General features: G+C 41.0%; 1 long non-coding RNA gene across 1 annotated transcript in view; it reads right to left on the bottom strand.

Moving 5' to 3' along the window:
- The window catches only part of LOC148641188 (uncharacterized), a 108,195-nt gene extending 89,689 nt beyond the window's left edge, over nt 1–18,506 (bottom strand). The window contains exon 1 of the long non-coding RNA XR_015930391.1: nt 16,063–18,506. This is a non-coding gene — a long non-coding RNA (uncharacterized LOC148641188). The remainder of the gene's footprint in view (nt 1–16,062) is intronic.

Below are 18,506 nucleotides of genomic sequence, written 5' to 3'. Positions count from 1 at the left end.
CTTGTACAGCCCCGATTTCTGAGCTTTCTGTATTTCTTTGAAGGCACCTGGCTCCCAGCAGCCCAGAGGCCACAGCTTAATGGGAATTAATGAACACAAGCATCATTAAATGAACAGACTCCCAAAAGGTGGAATAGGGGAAAAGCATGCAAAAAAGCACACTTCTTCTTCACATCCCTCGCCAAAGCAGATGAATGCTGCTGAAAGGCACTGGCTGGCCAGCATCCTCTTCGGAGGAAACTGCTAACACTGCATGGCACAAAATCATGTTCTTGAAATTCTTTTTTATGATTCACAGGAAAACAAAAAAACAACTGATAACCTGTATTGCTGAGAACCAATAACCAGTAACAGCATTTCAGTTTCCAGCCTATCATACACAAGACTCTTCTACAGTAAATAGATGTTCTAACGTAAAGAAGAATTGAAGAGTCAAAGCAAAAAGAACTGCAAGCAACATCAGCCCACTTTCTCTAATTGTGTTTACATGCTTAGTGAAAATGCCAGGATGGTATAAAAATCTGGCAGATGATATTTAACGTAGGCAAGTGTAAATAATTATAAACAGGTACTGTAGCTGCAATACTAACTGTCTGACAAACATCAGGAAGCTGCTTACACCTTTGAAAACCAGGAGATGGCACTAGAGAAATATGTACAGGAGCTGCAAGCCACTGCACCTTCGCAGCAGGCACACTCCTAAGGAAACCGATGAGGACTGCCAAGGGCATTTCATCAGTGTGGGAGTGAGATTAGTTTAAGGTTTGAGTGAAATGGGCTGTGAAGTAGGCCCCCACCCACCCAAACACTAACAAGATTTAAGAAACAGCTGCTGGCTTCCACAGATTGTTTGTTATTTATATAACTATGTATTTTCCTTTTAATACCACCTTATCACAAAAGCCTTGACATATTTTTTCCTTTGTAAGAATATTCTTCTTTAATCTGTCGCCTTCTTAACTGCCTGGATCAGTGCTAAGCATTGCCAAATCTATTGCTCTAAGCTTCTTAACTAGTGAAAATGACAAATATTTAAACTGCTTTTTCTTCTTCCTTATTTTTGTTCAGAAGGAGATGTATGTTCTCCATGGAATACCTGAAAGATTAGCACTAATCCTGGGTTAAATGCTTGAAGAGTTCGGGGATTTTTTTTCCCTCTTAGTCAGAAGGATCTCTCTGCCATAGTTGTTCACCTTAAATCAATCCTCTGTACGATCACTGAAATTGCTGTGGGACTACTCAAAGCTTTTTAATCAGAGCACACCAAAGAAAGATAAAATAATGTGTACACATATCTGTGTGATCCAAAGTGACATGATTAATTTTTCTTGAAATACCACATACCAATGATGATTTGCTTGTTTCTATCAGTGTAACATAATATACACTAAGTGGTGCTGAGTGTTATAACGACAATAACGAAGTACTCTTAGGAAGAGAAAGAGCAAGTGTTAGTTTTGCTTTGCCACACATATCAAGTAATGCAATTTCTGCCACAAGCTAATACTGTTAGCCCAGAAAAAACCCACAAGGAGAACCTGCAAACTCCACACAGAAGGAGCCACAGGCCAAAATCATGCCCAGGGCACAAGAGCAATGTAATTCAGTTACATGCAGACGGTAAAACGGTCTTTGGCATGCATTCCTTTAGCAAACAAAGGTGAGGAATATTAACAGCTTAAGGTTAAAGATTGCAAATGGTCAGGACAAATGTTTAAGCCCCCAATAAAAAACATAATTATTGTGTTGCACAATAATTAAGATGCCCAACAATTTATATATTATACATTATATACTGTACCTTGTGCAAGATGATGATTCATAAAGTTCTAAACTATCGTAAAATGAACTGTCCACTGCTCATAAAAGCACAAGCAAATACAGTATGATTAAAATAATGGCCCTGAAATATTTTCAACATCCATCAAAAAATAATTTGAAGCCCTGTAAGCAATAAGCAGAATACCGGATTTCCATCCAGAATTACAAAAAGCAGGTACTGATGGTGAACGTTTAGTGTCAATTATATTTTAATTTTTTTCTTAAGCGACTGTAATCATAACAGCACAGAATCGTGTACCTCTAATTGGTTAATCCCAAAGAGATTTTTTAAACTACATTGAAACTTTAAGAAGGCACATGAGTGAATATGGGAAAAAAGTAAAAGTTTGTTAACCTAGTTTCTTAAATTAGAGCCAAAAACATCTTGAGAAAGAATCCCAATTGGGCATACATCTGCAACTACAGCGTACAATTAATGCAACATTACGAGGGCAGGTTCATTCTGGGACCTCATAGTGTGTTTTATTTGCCTTTATGGGTAGGTTAAGCAGAATCACCAAACACATCCTACGGGGATGCAATCTAAAGATCTTCTTTCCAGTTTGCCCCAGGCCTCTATTTATATTCATGTATGGGTTTTGGCTTGGCTACAGTGAGCTTGTGCTTGTACACTGTGTTCCACATCTTTAGTACTGTATTGAGGGGTATACAGACTAGAGGGACTTAGTCTGCTGTTTCTGTAGGTCTGTTATTGCCTGCATGGCAGTGTCAAGAGATACTTGGCACTTCCCAAATGAGCATTGGACTCTATGTGGTTCTCTTAATTGAAGCAGCTACCGAAAAGAAAATAATTAACAATTAAATCTGCTTAATTTATATTGTTTCCTTGTTAAAACTCTTGAATGTTTATATGAAAGAGCAAGAGATGAAGGTTTCAGTAGTAGAATATCTGGGGTCGGATGAAGATTCATCCATCTGTCTAGCGTTGAAGGCTGCATACAAACATCTGTAAAACACTTACAAATGTATTCATGAAAATAATAAGCAGGCCAGAGCAGATGTTTTGCATTACAACACCGCTACCTCACGTAGTGTTCTTCGGCCTCCCTGTCCTGTGGTGACTATGTTTTGGTTAAGAACATGAGACTCATTCTGTTTTGGTAGTCTACTGCCTCTCACAGTCACTGCAAGCGAGGGAGATGAAAAGGTAAGGTCTCAGAAGGACAGCACGAATTTGCACACAGCATAAAAGCTCTTGACCATGCCCCCATACACAACAAAGAACCAGGCCTAACAATTCCAAATTTGCTATAAAGTGCTTTTAGGTTCACTCTTTAAAGACTCTGTGAGGATTCTTAACTGATTTCCCACATTTCATTTCACAAACCCCTGCTCAAGAAACAATGTTTCCTGGTATTCCTGAAAGATTCTTGTTAGCATGTCTGTCAGTAGTTTCTTTGCCCATCTTCATACACATGGCCTAGGTCCTCTGCTAGGTCACCTCCAGTCACAAGGCAGTGCCTTTAGATGCCCTTGTGAAGGACGTTTTCTTAAGTGCAGTGTTGAAGGGATCCCCAAAGCAAAGAAAGTAATGGATAAGTGCAAACGTGTAGAGGCCTTATTTTGTCAAACTAATTTTTTGTTGTACAGTACATGAACAGGAAAGCCCTAATCTCCACCATTTCTTAGTCTCTCAGTATTTTATAAATAGAAAAGTATTGCATTCTTATTCCTGAAAGGCTTCTTGAATTCCCCCCAAAAGTGGCAGTCCATTAGTTGCTTCAAGGTGATATGTAGAAGAAATATCCAAGAGCAAGTAGAGTTAGATTCAATGAGCTCATCGTGTCTTCAGAAAGTATTCAGACCCCTTCACTTTTTCCACTTTGTTGTGTTGTAGACTTATTTCAAAATTGATTGAATTAATTATTTTTTGCCATCAATCGACACCCAATACCCATAATGACAAAATGAAAACAAGTTTTTAGATTTTTTTGCAAATTTATTAAAAATAAAAAAACCTGAAATCTCCCATTTACAAAAGTATTCAGACCCTTTATTATGACACTCCAAATTGAGCTCAGATGCATCCTATTTCTTTTGATCATCTTTGAGATGTCTCTAGAACTTGATTGTAATCCACCTGAGGCAAATTCACTTGATTGGACATGATTTAGAACGGCACACACAGTTCACAGTGCAAGGCAGAGTAAAACCCAAGCCATGAAGTCCAAGGAACTCTCTGTAGACCTCCGAGATAGGACTGTGTCAATCTGTTAATCCGGAAAAGGGTATTAAAAAATTGGCAAGGCATTGAAGGTTCCAAGGAGCACAGTGGCCTCCATCATTGTCAAATGGAAGAAGTTTGGAACCACCAAGACTCTTCCTAGAGCTGGCCGTCTGGCCAAATGGGGTATTGGTCAGGGAGGTGACCAAGAACTCAATGGCCACACTAACAGAGCGTCAGGGTTCCAGTGTAAAGATGGGAGAACCTGCCGGAAGGACAACCATCTCTGCAGCCCTCCATCAGTCAGGTCTCTATGGTAGAGTGGCTAGACGGACGCCACTCTGAGAGTAAAAGGCATATGACAACCTACATGGAGTTTGGCAAATGGCACCTAAAGGACTCTGAGAGCATGAGGAAAAAGATTCTCTGGTCTGATGAGACAAAAACTGAACTCCATGTATCACACATCACCTGGTTAACACCATCCCTACAGTGAAGCATGGTAGTGGCAGCATCATGACGTGGGGATACTTCTCAGTGGCAGGGGCTGGGAAACTGGTCAGGATTGAGGGAAAGATGAATGGAGCCAAATACAGAGAGGTCCTTGAAGAAAACCTGCTCCAGAGTGCACACAACCATGGACTAGGGCGAAGATTCGCCTTTCAGCATGAAAACGATCTGAAGTACACAGCCAAGACAACGCTGGAGTGGCTTCGGAACAAGTCTCTGAATGTCCTTGACTTGACCAAGCCAAAGCCCCGACTTGAACCCCATACAAAATCTGTGGAGAAACCTAAAGACGGCTGTTCACGAACACTCCCCATCCACTCTGACAGAGTTTGAGAGAATCTGCAAGGGAAGAATGGGAGAAACTGCCCAAATCCAGGTGTGCAAAGCTGGCAGAAAGAAGCATACACAAGAAGACTCACAGCTGTAATCGCTGCTAAAGGTGGTCCTACAAAGTGCTGACTAAAGGGTCTGAATACTTATGTCAATGGGAGATTTCAGTTTTTAATTTTTAATAAATTTGCAAACATTCCTAAAAACGTGTTTTCACATTGTCATTATGGGGTATTGTGTGTTGATTGAGAATCAATTCATCATTCATCAATTCACAAGTTTGGAAAAAGTGGAGGGGTCTGAATACTTTCTGAAGGCACTGTATAATCAGACTCCATAACATCTGGTGCACCACAAAAGTTGGTAAAAATAGTCGAGATCAAACCAATTTTACAGCACAAAACTTTATTAATAGACGCTGAAGTCAGGAGATGAGAATATACTTGTATATATTACCATGTTGTCAGACACCTGATATATGGGTATAATGTGGTTGGCCAGCTGGAAAATTATACCCCTGAATTATTACAGTTTTGAGTAATGAAGAGGCCAGACTGCTAGGTGCTTCTTAAAGTTATGACACAGAGGGAACATGTTTAATGGCCTGAGGTCACTTTTTAAGCAATGCTCAGAGATTGAATTTGCATCCTGCCTGTGACAGGCCTAAAAAATAAACCAGCAAAGCTAAAGATCCAGCATAGAAAGAGCAGAGGTTTACAGCTCAATAACAAGCAGAGATGTTTTTTTATAGCTGCTGTTTAATGAGGCATGCAAGGTAATTAGCAGCAACAGCAGCAGAGGCCCATGCCTGTTCTTCTCTTCTGCCCCAGGCGGATTAGTTTTGCCTTTTATACCCGAAAGGGAGCGCCGTTTGTCTCTCTACATGGCTCTGGACCATTTACCATCTTGTAAAAGTGTAAAAAACACCCTGATCCTTCCCATCTTTTTCTCCAACATGATGTAACATAGTGTAATCACAGCTCCCACTGAGCAGACTTTAGGAGGGGTAGCACTGAATGGGAGAAACTGCAATGGTCAGCATTGCTGTCTCACAGCACTGGGACTCTGGGTTCAATTCCTGGAATGTTATCTGCATGAAGTTTGTATCCTCTCCCCATGTTTGTGTGGGCTTCCCCCAGGAACTCCAGTTTCCTCTTAAAGACCAAAGACATACTGGAAATTTAACTGGCTTCTGGGAAAAAGTGTGTGTGTCTTTATGTGCCATGTGATGGACTGGCATCCTCTCCAGGGTTTCCCGAGATGTGGCTCCTGGCCACAGTATCCCAAACTTGTTCAGGGTTACCGAAAATGATGGTGATATTTGATATAGTAAGGAATTATAGAAACTGTAAAAATGAAATATTTGTGGCATATCATTCGGAAGATTGCCAAGTGGTTATTATTAAATGCCCTAGCTGTCTCATAATTGATGAAGACTGACAGCGGTAATGAGCATAACCAGATGGAATCAGTATAGGCACATATGTTTTGACACATATTTACTGTACTTGGATATAAAATTATCGTATTGAATGATCTGCACATTTTAGTAGAAAATTAGATTGTTATTTTTAAGGTGACACTTACTGTAGCACTTTCAAAATCTTGTAGAGTATGTACTGTACATAAAACACTGTAAAGTCAGTCAGGTTCAGAGACACGGAAAAAGGGTTAATTAACGAAACAGTCCCACTCGCTGAGACAGATGAACCCTATCATGCTCACCAGGCCAGAGAGCTCAGGGATGACAGAAGAGAAGTTCTGTGGGCCACAAACCAGGATGGAAAAGAATCAAAGTCAGCTTACACTGCTGATCCAAAATAAGCCAGTGAGCTCCAGCAGTCCACTGTTCCCACTCATGCTTACAAAATCTCGATATTGATTCTCTTGGTTCTAATGAGTTCTTTGGAGCCGGGAGGGATTTCATCTTGGCTGCTTTCCACGAGCTCTTTGGTGTTTGTCTTGTGTGTTTATGTGAGTGTATATGTGAGTGTTGTTTTACCATTCTTTCCCCTTCAAGGTCGCTTATAACTACTTTCCAAAAACACATGGCCACCTGGAGGTATAACAAGAACTCTCTCCTCTCCCTGAACACTGCACTTAATACAGCACTGCTGACCCTGGGTCCAGGAGTTTGCTTTTCACTTTGTTTTATACATCCCACAGTCCTATAATCTTTGACGATTCGCAAGCCGTGCTCGTTTCTTTGTCAAGCCGAATCCCAGCTGAAGTGCAAAGTAAAATCAATCTTCCCTTTGTGTGATGCTGACTGAAAACACACAGAAGTTAAAATGAACCCATAACCTGCCAGATTCTGGAAAGGCTATTTTAAATGCTTTCAAACTTGACCTTGTTTTACTCTCTAGTACCCTCTTAATCTGCTGTGGGGAGCCTGTGCAATAGTCTGACAACACACTGAGTATAATTCAGTAATATACTCAGTTTGTGCTCTGTTCTATAATATGTTGTGGCACATAGTATATTTATCAGTTATATATAACATGAATGAACATTAAAACAACATAGCTGGGACAAAACACCAGGCACAAAACATAACAGGCTGCAAGACATCATTGGGATTCTCACATTTTTGCATCAGACTAAGCCCAATAAAGACAATTATAGTAAAGGTTCATGTTTAAAACTGCATACACAAAAGACTGTAGATGAATTGGACAGCTGCACTTCATATACTGGGAGGTGATATAAGACATATTAGATCAAAAATAAGAACAGCAGAAGCCCATGGAATTGTAATTCACTTCTAACAGAACATTAAAGACAGAAAAACTACATAACGCAAAAAATACAGTATACTGTATATACACATACTTCCTACTTAATATGCATTTGTGGACTTTATCATCTTGGACCTTGCAGACCTTAAAATGAGCAACTCTGAATGTTGCGTTAGCTTTCAAGTTCATATTTCAAGCCTCTTGAATAGAGGTAGGCATTTCAAAACTGCAACATAAGCAACACAAATGAATGCATCACATCTGAAAACCTGCCAGCTGTAACACAGAGGTAGCAATCTCACCATAATAAATCAGAATGAGCTATTAATAGTAACTTTATGGTATCTTTGACACAGAGCATGGAATCAAATATGCATTTGAACCTCAGTCTTAAAAATACCTTTCTATATATATTTCATCATACCCCCCAAAAAAACACCACAGTGAGTGAACTAGGACACAGGAGCCGGGGAATGGTTTTTAATTATACAAGTCATGTCGAAACACTGAAGTTTTATCTCCTACTGTAAATCCGGAAGAGAATGGAAAGCATTTCAGAGCATTAAAATGTTGCCCTGTAGTGCTAGTACTATTCAGCAAAGTCAAGAGATCATTCAGCTGATTTTAACACCTTTAAAAGGTTCATTTGCAGGTTGGGACAGGAAGAGGTAGAATGTCAAAAAAATCAAAATATTCCATACAATCTCTGTGAAAAATCCCAAACCAGAAACACCCTTGTAAATATGGTAACAATGTGTCAATAAGATGCCAAAGAAAAATAATGTTTTGTAGATGGTGAGAACTCTGAGCTTAGTCTTAATACTGGATACACCATTTTTTCCCCCATAGAGCAATTTGATAAAGTTAAAATACACAACCACTGCATATTTACATAGTAAACCTATAACACAGATTTACATCCACAACTGTGTAGTTTGCTTGCTTAGGTTTTGATTTCGCCTGGAACTGGAAACTGGAAAGTGAGGCGAAACTGAACAAACTAAACAGCCATACACGGACCCTGTGAAGACCAGAAATAAGGCATGAAGAAGGACTATATCAAAAGAAAACAAGCAAATGTATGTTTTACAAAGGAAATTCTACTCCAAGACAGGGCAGCTTTAAAGTGAATCATGCCATAGGGTGAACTCACTAGGGGGATGAGAGGACGAGGGGGAATTAATCACTGTATTCAGAAAAGAAGACTGTCCTCCTCCTCTGGAATCACACCATTGTGTTACTTAAACAAGGCAGCAAAACTACATAAATACACCCCCACCGCATTCCACCGAGAAAAAAAAACACAACAGATACACTGCATGGTGTTATGTCTACAGAACACAAGACTACAGGAAACATGCAGCTAATCCTCCTTTTCTTACCAAACACCTTGAAATGGGCAAGGAAATAAACCTCTTGCAGCCTTCTCTCACGGCGATACACCAAATCAAAACTCAGCATGGCTTACAGAACACCATGTTTAGGGTCAATACAATATTTTAAAGAGCAGATGTCCAACAACAGAATCACTTCCACACCTGCTGAAGGAAGCAGTTATGCTGTTGGTTCCCTGGAGGGCAGCTAGGGATTTCAGCCTTTCCTGGCCCATGAGGTCACAGGCTAGCTTGCACCGCTGTGGCTCTGACCGCCTTTGAGATTTATTATTACATTGTGCCATTCTTGGACCTTTCGGCTTATGGCTGAAAATGATGAAGCTGGCAAAGAATCTTTCTTTTGAATAGCTCGAGGAACCCTTCTAGTAGGTCAATACGCCTGCTGAACAATAAAGATTTCACTGTTAGATTCCGAGACTGACTTTAAAAATGCACAGCAATAGGATTACAGAGGAAAAAGAGTATACTTCTTAAGCATTAGATTGTTATATGTCATCCTCATATTGGGTGGGTAGCTGCGTCAGCATGCGTAGGCTGCAAAGGAACAAGTAATAGGTTTATTCCATGCTGAAAAAAGAAGAAAGAGAACACAACGTTTCGGCCGTGGAGCCTTCTTCAGGTGCGAGAGAGACACAGGGCAGACACAGGGCAGCTACTGCCCTGTCTCTCTCACACCTGAAGAAGGCTCCACGGCTGAAACGTTGTGTTCTCTTTCTTCTTTTTTTCAGCATGGAATAAACCTATTACTTGATTCTCTGTATTGTTGTGGCATATTGTTCGGCCTATGTACTAATAAAACATACTCTCCAAGCATCCCTACCAATAAAAGGCGGTCATGGAGTCCTACAATCTGAAATTGCAAGCATGAGCCCACACTGTTTCATTAGTCTACTCTAACTAGATTCCCCATCTGAATCTGTCTTAACTGGATGGGGTTGAGTGAGCCTGGGCTTCCATGGTGTGCTGTCCAGCCACTGTTTGGCCTTCCACTCCTCTTGCTGATGCCATCTCAAATAGGTTGTAGGTTGTGGGCTGATGGTATGAATGAGAATTCAGCAGTCAGCATGTTCAATCTTCATTCCTCCCATATACTGTAGGTCAGCGAGGCTCTGATCAGCAAGGCTGAGTGGATGACCAATGTCACCGTAAAGGGAGTCGGCATGTACAAAAAAAAACAGTTATATGTTTTTAAGGAAACAGTTGCAAAACCACTTGTTAAAACTGAACAGAAGTTGTTTGTGCTGTACTTACTGCGGGTGCTATACATAGCACTACCAATGGTCTACAGCAGCTTTTCTCATAAACTGTCGACCAATGGTCGTAGAGAATCTGTGCCAGAAGGTGTTCTTTCCTGAAGTATTTAGTTAGCAGAGAAAGAATAACCACCCAAGGAGGACAGGTCCGTTCTGAAAATGTATGACAGGATATTCTAGAACTAAGAAAGACAATTATAGGAAAATAAAAACTCTTTTAAGTGTCAGTTCCGTCCCAGTGTGTGGTCTGTGTGTTTTTGTTGTTATGTTCCACACTGCTGACCCTTCATTGTTCTCCCTCCCCCATTGGCCCACCATTACACCACAGTTCCGTATGACATCATGATCAATTAGCTTCTCAGCCAATCAGAGTGCATCTTATTCAGCATAAAACGTGGAGGTTTTCTGAAGGAAGAGGCCTTTCATTTGACTTCGGTCCCGTTTGGTTTCGCTTCACTTCGGTTATCGTTTCGTTTAGTTTTTGCTTCGGCTTTGTTGTTTTGCTTTGTGTAAGTGTATTTTCGTATAGCTTCAGCTTTGTTGTTTCGTTGGTTTATGTTAGTTTCTTTGTAGTTTCGTTCGTTTGTGTGTTTATCCATGTTTTGCCATTACCTTGCCCTAACGTGTTATATGTTCAACCTTTGTGTTCTTTTGTACCCCGTTCCTGTTGACTACTCTCGTTTTCCCTTATTTGTATTCCTAGTTCAATTGTGTTTTTGTGTGAACCTTTGTGTTAAGGGTTAGTTTAGGTTGTTGGGTACATTCTACACACTTAGTTGATTTTGTATTAGTACACTAGTTTAGTACGGGTGAGTGCCATTTGTCTTGTATGGTTTTGGGTAGTCAGTGGAGGATAGCTAGGGTGTTGAAGATGCCGAAAACCATGTGTTTCGGGTTTTCTTTTGTAGGCAGGTTAGCTTTCCCTCACGTTCCTAGCCAGCTCCATTTTGTTTATTTTCTTTTCCTTTGGCACCACTCTAGTTCCTTACCCCTGTGTGTTACCGTGTCTTACCAGTCACTTGTTCAACTTAAAATCCTCACTTTTGCACCCACCTCTGTCATCACGCTTCCTAGTCCCTCACCAGAACCCACCCGCTTCAAAAACAATTATCTTAAATGTCACACCCCTTTACCCCTAAACACTTGCGGTCGTAACAGTGTCTTTATGGTGGGCTCAAATAAAAAAAAAACATGATATAAAGAGCAGGAAGAAAAAAGGCACTGACAGAGTCAGGAAATTAAACAGCTTGCTACAACAGCCGAGTTTGCAATATTGTCTGTCAAGATTTTCCAAGCATGCTCTATACCATACTGTATCTACGTATAAAGAGTAACAAACTCATTTTCTTCTTTTTTTTATGTCCCCAAATATTGGCAATACTAATAAGCAGGGAAATAAGGTTTTAAGCACTTTGCCATTTTAAGAAACTAGAAGGAGGAGTTAGTCTGATTTTATTACATAATTAGCTTAACTAAATGAAAAACAATGTATAAGCATCACACAGGTCAGCTGCTTGGCAGGCTTTGGTCCTTTTGGCAAGAAGACATTCAAGAGCTCTTTCTCAAGCAGTTTCCTATTCTTCTGCTTGAGGAGGTTCCAGGTTTGTTCCTGGTAGACAATACAATAGACCGTTACACATCGCTTCACTGAAGAATTCCACCTCCCAACAACAACAAAAAAAAAGAAATGGCTAAAATTAGGGAAAAAAAATATGTTCATGTGCAGTTATTTCTTAACCAAAAAGAGAAAATGTTCATCCTGCAAAGTTAATTAACAAATCTTCATTTTGGTCACATAGATGTAAGACATTTTACAGATCTTTGCATTTGATTTCATTGTGCAACAGACCTGCAAGAAGATGGATAAACTCAAAAAGCAATGCTGTAAAAGATAGAAGCCTCACAGTTTAATGCATTAGCTTTCCAGCTAATGACCTGAGAGCATGACCAAAAATAATGTAGCTAGGAACAAATCTTTAACGTGAATGTGAGGCGGGGTTCCTGCATCAATTTCTAAGTTTAAAAGATTGGCTTTTAATCCCTCTTCAATAAAAATCAATCTTTTAGGTACCAGAATGAGAGTGCTTTCATGACCTTTAATATGCAGTTATTTATTAAAAAACACATATATACATTTTTAACTCAAAAATGTCAATAGGCTGCGGGCTATGTTCTGTATTAGTTCTGTTCTCCAAAGGGCTAGGAATTGCATAAAATTTTTGGCCTTCTAAAGGAAAACGTCAAAGGACATGAGGTTAAAGGCCACTATCTCCAAGAGGTTCTGCACTCATCAGAGCTGTTGTCAAGTGAAGCAGTCTGGTCTCCTTGCTATCACCGAGTTACAGAAGCAAGGTGTTAAAACACAGTTGAGGTATACTAGACACACAACATTTTTTTCTTCAGCATGGAAGTTACAGATAAGACACTCAGGAGCTACAACTGCTATACAGGTAAGAGCATATGAATTTACAGCCTGTGCCAAAACTATTTAGTCACCATTGTATACTTTACATGTGTATATACCACAAGCGGTAAACATTGCATACTGACAATATTAAATTTATACAGTATGACAACTGTTTCAAAATCTAAACGGAAACATGACCATAAGAATAGCTGAGAACACAATGTTTGTGGTGCTGAATTAAGAAAAGACATCCCAGAGAGAAGGGGAAAGAAAGAGTTTCACACAACACATGAAAAAAAATCAAACAAAGTTTGGAAACATACTGTATTTTCTAATATAGAGTAATTAATGGTACTAGTTTTCTTGTTGATGGTGAATCAGACGTCCTGGGATCGTTCATGAAATAATTAGGTACCGCCCATTGGAAAAAAATAAACCAGCTCGGGATTACTTGCTAAAGGCCAAAGGAGAGATTCTTGCTTCTCCATTCCCCAGAACATGTCTTCTGATAGGCTCCCTGCTGCCATGTCCCCCACCATGAATCGGTATTTATCACTGATGTTCTTGCAGACGAAATGTTTGAAAGATGTGTTTGCTGTGCCCTGGAGCCCTCATTAAAGCAGGATTAACTACTTCATTTGGGATACACTTTTTAAATAAAACATAATGGATATTGCTTAGATAATTTCATTAATATGTTCTGGGTCATTTATCGTCATGGGTCCTGCCGCACGGAACGTGTCACTGTGTCACCATCGGCAGGAGCACTGGTACACTATCAGTTTAGATACCCACCGCACCCTCCCATCTCCAAATGCTAACTCAAGAGCAGAATAAACATAAGACTTTTCTACGTTCTGCACTTGTATCTAAGGTCTGTGACTTCATTTAAAGAACAAAGAAAAAAATGGGCAACTACAGTCTTTTATAAACAGCTCCTTTTTTCTCATCCTTGCAATTTCCTTTTTCTTAATTTAGCTGTTAAGTAATTACTTATATCAGGGGTAAGCAAATCTAAGAACAGTTTTACATATCTTTTTTTTTGCCGACTCACATTAGTCCAAATATTGCCCTTTGTGTCATAAGATTATTATTTAGGCTGGGGTCAGTCAAAAAAAAATCAGTTTATCTTAAAAAAACAAACTCTACAGAATGAAGCAAGTAACAAAAAAAGCTATTTTTAAAGAAGCTATTGACTGCATCACAAATCTGTAAAATACAACAGGGTTTTAACTGATGACAAATGTCAAAACATCTCTTAGGAGGCTGTCCTATATAAAAGGGATCCTTCATTTGGGAAGACTGAGCTGCACAAAACATACAGCTTCATTCTGAGAATTTAGCTGACAAATCCAGCTTGAGAATTAAGATTTTCCTTTGTCATTTCTGTTGCTATCGCATATTCCATTGTACAGGAGGCTTCTGCTCAGTATCCTTTGGCAGTCAATACACAATCTCATGGACTTAAGTGGTTCCAAAGATTCTGAAGCTGCTTAGTTTCAATGGTAATGAGAGTTGAAGGAGAAAATGGATGTCTATATAATACATCCTTTTTACAGTTCCGAAATCATTGTATATAGTTAGATATGCTGACCCTTTTCAAGGCAGCATACTGTAATTAAATGCTTGGTGAAACGCTTAATGAATCTTAATCAAATGATTCCTGGTTTGATGAGACAGGTCTATAAAAGGGTGTTGGGAAAAAAACAACAACCCTCATATACATATCAATTATTCTAATTTAAATACAATCATCAATATGGTGATTATGCTAATAATTATGTCTCTAGACTAAGGGACTGCGGTGCCGCATTTATATACATGCGGCACATTCTTTGCATTTGGACAAACAGAGAGGGTTCCCTTAGTGTAGACAAAGCATGTTGTCTTGAACCTCTGTTCCCACATACACACACCACAGCCAGAGTAATAGTATTTGTTCTCACACTGTAACACCAGCTATCTTTACGGCAGCGCCGAAAAGGTGTAAATAACACCGATTGGAAAATCGTTAATGCGACAATCGTTAATGTAACCAAACAAAGCGATCATAGATAAAAAAATACTCCTATTACATGTAACATTACAGACATGATAACTAGAACTAGAGGATCAAATATGGCATTTTGATCCTCGTGAGTAGTGAGAGAGTCTTTATTATCCCCGGGGGGGGGGGCAATTTGTTTTACAGCAGCAGTGTTGGTTTACTGACAGACAGAAAAAAGAAATAACAATATACATACAGATTTGCATAGACAATCAAGAGATAAGTAAGGACACGGCTACAGGTACGAATGAGAACTTGAATCTGTTGGTTTTGGGGCTGGGGAGCCGGCATCTGCGTTCTGATGGGAGTAAGTGGAAATTATCCAACAAGGGGCGTGAAGGATCGCCACAGATGGATTTGCCTTTACGCAAAACACGTGAATGACAGATAGAGGAGAGGGCTGGAAGATCAGCACTAATGACTTCAGACATGTTTTCACAAGACTGCCCAGTTTGTTCTTGCTTCTCAGATTTAGTCAACATGCATTCGGAAAAGGTAGGTCTTGTTTAAATAACTTAATGAGTCAGAAAAGTCAGTAATACATACAGAGTATATGATATATTTAGATTTTCAGAAGGCTTTTGAAAAAAAAAAGATCCTCATAAAAGATTAATTCTCAAATCTCAAAAAGGCAGTAGGCAGTCAATTAAATGCAGGCAACTGCATTAATAACTTAATATTGACTAGAAAACAGAGTACAGATAAGCGCTGAATACTCAAATTGCGGTGATATAATTAGCAGTGTACCGCAGAGATAAGAACATAAGAATGTTTACAAATGAGAGGAGGCCATTGGCCCCATCTGGCCTGTTTGGTGTGAAATAGTTCCTTTAGCCAAGGATCACCCACAGCCGTTTCTTGAAAAAGGACAGGGTATCCAACACCATGGCTGGGTAGCCTGTTCAGATCCTTATTTAGCACTGCTACTCTTTCCAAAATGTCCGTCAACAATCTAGATCAGGGCTACTCAACCTAGCTCCTCTCCAATACAGTCCATCACACAAATCTGCCGCAGGCAGATCCTTAATTAACTCGCAATCAGGGAGACTGCTATTAAAGCGATTCAGAAAATGGCTGGATCAAAAACCTGCAAAGGAGCAGATTAAAAGGGATTCAGTAGACTTGATCTAGTTTTTGGTACAATCAGGTCAAGCTCATTGTAGGAGGCACAGCAAGCTCTCTAGAAAAGGAGTGTCAGACTCAGTTTCAGTGCAGGCCACATGACAATGTCACGATTCTGGATGTACAGATCAGAGAGCCTCGCCACAATTCTGTAACGATCAGAAATAATCATCTAAACATAACGTCAGGTCTAGGGACAAATGTGTTCGTGCTTTGAAAGAATTATTGTGACAAGACTGCAAGCGCGTTTCTTACCTCACTGCTGCTCTGAGCAGGTTCATGGGTCGAGCAGACCCGACGAGCGGTCTGATGCAGGGATCTGCCGCACCGCGACCGTCTACTGTACCTCAATCCGGTTGCCGAAGACCTGCAAACTCAATCGCCGATCGTCTGAAAACGCAGGCCCCCCAACTCTGCATTTGGGAAAGTGGCGCACGTCGTGAGCAAGAAGGGAGCTAGGGCTCTGCCAACGAGGAAAAAGGCGTGACGCGCCCTTTTTTTTCCTTTCCTTTCCTCCACTTGCGCCGTCGTGCATCTCGGCTGCGACTCGCTGCCCTGCCCGCTGCGCAGTCACGCCCCTGCGAGGAGCGGGTTTTTGTCCTCATGAGAAGCGCCACCTCTCACTGCCGAGCGGGTAAAAACCTCTCCTTCACAAAAAAAAAAAAAAAATGCTTCGCGAAAGGCCTGGAATTGGCGGCGTTTTAAAGCCCCCGCAGTCTTCATAAAATTCGGTACCTCTCACGTGGTCCACCTTGCCACACGGCTGTTCCCGGAGCCGAGAGGAGTAGTAGATGTTGCCAATGTCCCAGGACACTGAATCCAATTTATGCGTTATATCGCCGCCCAACGCGGGTGCTCAGACCCCCGATGTCCCCCGCTGCGGCTTAGCGCATCTCTCTGGCTGCCGAGAAGAGCGCGGCTCGGACCCGAAGGCGTCCCGGGACACTGGAGCACCCGGATGTGACCGTTGGGGACGGTGCTCTGCGGCCTTTCCGCCCGCGGCTGTATTCCGTTAAAAAAAACCGGCCAACTGCGAACTTTTCTCTTGGTTTAAACACGATTGTAATGTGACTTTGAGGGATACAGTTCTTTAAAAAAAAAGCGCACTTTCACCCGTCTTTTGTCCGCCTTCGACTCGGTTTTTACACAATGCGAGCTTTTGTTGTTCGTTAATTCACCTACTTCTCAAACTTTTGAAGTTAAAGCCTGCGAAGGGCTTTTCACGCTCAGAGCTGCGCGTCTAGTCTCGACGACGCGGACACGTTGTGGACTCGGCTCGGACAAACGGATAACTTTAACACCCTCCTTCTCATTTTTAATGGTCGTTCTCGGTTACGGTTTTTGAAGAGAGCAGCGCTTCGGGCTTCTTTCCGTTATATTCGAAATGACTGACGGGACGGGTACTATTCGTACGTAATTTCCTGTCGTCTATTTCATTCCTGCGCAAGGTGCAGGTTCAAAATCAATCTTTCAAGAAAGTGGTAGATGAGATGCTGGAATCGATTAACCACTAACTACTGTACTTGACGGTCTAGATGGGCCAAAGAGATTCATTTTTTCGTTTTATATATATATATATTTCGAATATCATAGGATTAGGGTTATGCCACTTCTCATAAGCACTTATGTCAGTGATAAAAATCAATGCAAAACATCACATGCTTAACATAATTTATATTTCCACATTATTTGAAAATGCATGTTACAGAAATGCTTTTCATCCTTTATTATTTAAATGGGGTGGAGCAGTGGCACTTTGGCTAAGGATCTGCGCCTGTGGCTGGAAGGTTGCCGGTTCAAATCCCGCAGCCGGCAGAGGAATCCTACTCCGTTGGGCCCCTGAGCAAGGCCCTTAACCCCAGCTGCTCCAGGGGCGCTGTATAAATGGCTGACCCTGTGCTCTGACCGCAGGCTTCTCTCTCCCTGTCTGTGTGCCTGTGTGTCTCATGGAGAGCAAGCTGGGGTCTGCGAAAAGACAAATTCCTAATGCAAGAAATTGTACAGGGCTAATAAAGTGATTTTGATCTTGTATAATCGTGTGCTATGGACAGCAGGATAGCTATATTAAAAACTATTTGGACAGCAATAATCTGTCCAAATCTGGACAGAGTCTGGCTTTGGGCATTTCTGCCTTGCAGGGCTGGGGTCCTGGGTTCGAATCCTGGGGAACCGTCTGCATGGAGTTTGCATGTTCATAAGGGTCCAAAGACATGGCTAATTGTCTTCTGGGAAAATTCGCCCTGGTGTATGTGTGTGCGTGCCCTGGTCGTGTCCAGGGTGAAACCTGCCCTGCGCCCTTCACCTGCCGGCTCCCCTGCGCCCCTGTACTGGATCAAGTGGTGAGAAAACAGAAGGTGGAAGTCTGGCATTGCGATAACAATGTTTGATTGTCTCTTTCTCTACAGCACACAGAGCGCTGGAAGAGATGCGCCGTGTTTAGAGAGATGCCTGAGGGACTGCAAGTCAAGGTGTTTGTTCAAGGAAGGAGGAGTGAGTATCCCCAACGCTACAGCGCTGTCGCTATCTGCACTGTGGCACTGCTACAGAATGTGGGAGCAAAGGAACTATTATAGTATAAAATCATATTAACATACTAGACCAAGGCTGGAGCTGGAAACAAAGGGTCTCTTTTCCTCACGTTTAAAACTTTTGCTAAGATGACTAACACACTTAAAAAAAAAAACTTCACTAGGAATTAG

This window comes from Lepisosteus platostomus, chromosome 25, assembly GCF_059453375.1.
Source record: "Lepisosteus platostomus isolate fLepPlt1 chromosome 25, fLepPlt1.hap1, whole genome shotgun sequence".
Lineage (NCBI taxonomy): Eukaryota > Metazoa > Chordata > Actinopteri > Semionotiformes > Lepisosteidae > Lepisosteus > Lepisosteus platostomus.
Note: the sequence above shows the minus strand (reverse complement) of the source record. Positions and strands in the feature narration are given on the sequence as shown.